Below are 2,310 nucleotides of genomic sequence, written 5' to 3'. Positions count from 1 at the left end.
ATAAAAGTAAGTGGTGCAGCAGCAAGTGCAGATACGGTATCTGCTGGGGAATTTTCTGAAATGCTTCGAGAAATAATTGATGAAGGCATGTATTCACATGAGCAGGATGCCAGACCAAAGTTACATCAGTAAGGAGAAAAAGTTGATGCCAGGCTAGGTAGCAGCAAAGGATAGGCTAACTCTGTTGTTTGGTGGCAATGCTTCCAGAGATATGAAGCTGAAGCTTCTCTTAGTTTTTCATTCAGTGAACCCAAGAGTACTTAAAAACAGCCAAGGGCTCTCTTCCTGGTGTGTGGAAGAGTAACCGCAAAGCCTGGGTTACACAGGCCATTTTCCAGAACTATTTTTTCCACCACTTTATCCCCGAGGTAGAGAAATATTGCTTGGAGAAGGATGCCCCATTCAATATTCTTTTGCTGCTTGACAGTGCTCCAGGCCACACCCCATTCATGGACAACTTTCATCCCAACGTCAAAGTACTGCATCTGCCACCAAATACTATGTTGCTCATCCGACCTATGGACCAGGGAGTTATAGCGACTTTTAAGAAATATTATTTACGTCATACTTTTCATCAGGCAGTAGAGGCGAGTGATGAGTCAGGAGCAACCTTGCGACAATTTTGAAAGGCATATAACATCTACAAGGCCATAAAAAACATTGACTTTGCTTGACGTGAGGTTACAGCCATCGCCATGAATGGGGTTTGGAAGAAGCTTTGCCTGCAGTCTATTCATAATTTTCGTGGATTTGCAAAGGTGAATAAGGAGTCCAAAGAGGTCTTCAGCAACTTAGTGACCCTCAGCGAAAAGCTGGAGCTAGATCTGCAAGAGGACGACTTCATTGAACTCCTTGCTGTGCAACACAAGGAGCTTACTAATGAAGACCTGATGGAACTGGAGGCCCAGAGAAAGGATGAATAGAGACAAGAGGAAGAAGTAACTGAAGAACCAAAGAGATTCACAACGCAGGAAATGGCAAGGGGGTTTTGTTTATTTGAGGAGGCACTGTTAGTTTTTGAGGCACAGGACCCAAACTAGGCCGATACACAAAGGTTGCAGCAGTCGTTCAGAATGCAATCCGGTGCTACCGTGTCATCTATGACGAGGAAAAAAGAGCTACTACCCAGACATCAGTGGATCGTTTTTTCAAGAGGGTAGATAGAATTGAATCCAGCAAGGAAGCGGAACCTGTGCCATCACCGTCAGCTGTGAGTGAAATTGCAGCTTGCCTTCCATTTTCTATTGCTGACGATCCTTCAACTCTACCACCTCCCACCTCCTTTCCCTCTTCGTCAGTAACTCTTCTTGCCAGTTCACTCAATGTCAGCCCCTGTACGCCAGCTGTTGTTCTGTACTACTGTACTTTTCAAGGTACTCTACTGCAAGATTTTAAATGTTTTCTTTATTTTTGTGTTTGTTTTTTATGTATTATTTGTGTGAAAAGTATTATAAACCTATTACAGTACAGTACTATATAGCTGACTATGTTAGCTGGGTCCCTAGGCTAACTTTGTTGGACTTAAAAGCAAACTGGACTTACAAACATGCGCTCAGAACAGAACTCATTCATATGTAGGGGACTTACTATATTTTTTTCCTTCTTTTTGGGTTTCTGTGTTTTTCCAGTTTCTACAAAGAACATGTTATTTTTGCAATCTGAGGAGTGAATACTAGATTTTAAGGAAATAATAAATGTGTATTTCTTTAGTGCAATGTGTTCCCCCAATACATCAGGCAACGCAGACCCCTTTGAAGTGACCAGCCTGGTGCAATGTGGTTAAGCAGCCTACCTGTGCTGACCAGACTACACAGAACTGGTCTGTGATCAGTGACTAGAGAATGTATACTCAGACTTAGTTCACAGTTGTTGTCATTTTAGTTTATACCAAATTAGCAGCAAGTGGTGCAAAGATTAAAAACCAGATACAGACACGAATGAGTGAGTGGTTGCAGCTCCCCAGAGCCCCCCCCCCCCCTTCACAGGAACACCCAAAGAGAGCTAGCTATAAGTCGAGTGAGCAAGCTGTGAGGTCACAGGAATCCAGAGCTGTAGGCTGGCTGTCTTTCGTATCTTCGGAGGCCACGTCACAGTTTAAGACTTACCTACTACCAAACAGGGCATGCCTTGCTGTCCACAAGTTCACTTTCTGGATCCATTTCTTACCATTAATCCTGCAGGGGGAGGCTTTTACAGTGATATCTATGCAAACTGTAGTTGTCTACTGAGGTGTCCCTGACCGGTTTTCCCTCACTGTTCTAGCTTGCTTGTTCCATACCTTACTTTTCTTTTCTTAGTTCTCCTGACTCT

This window comes from Neophocaena asiaeorientalis, unplaced genomic scaffold (assembly GCF_003031525.2).
Source record: "Neophocaena asiaeorientalis asiaeorientalis breed wild unplaced genomic scaffold, Neophocaena_asiaeorientalis_V1.1 scaffold72, whole genome shotgun sequence".
NCBI classification, from domain to species: Eukaryota; Metazoa; Chordata; class Mammalia; order Artiodactyla; family Phocoenidae; genus Neophocaena; species Neophocaena asiaeorientalis.
This window is presented reverse-complemented; position numbering follows the sequence as displayed.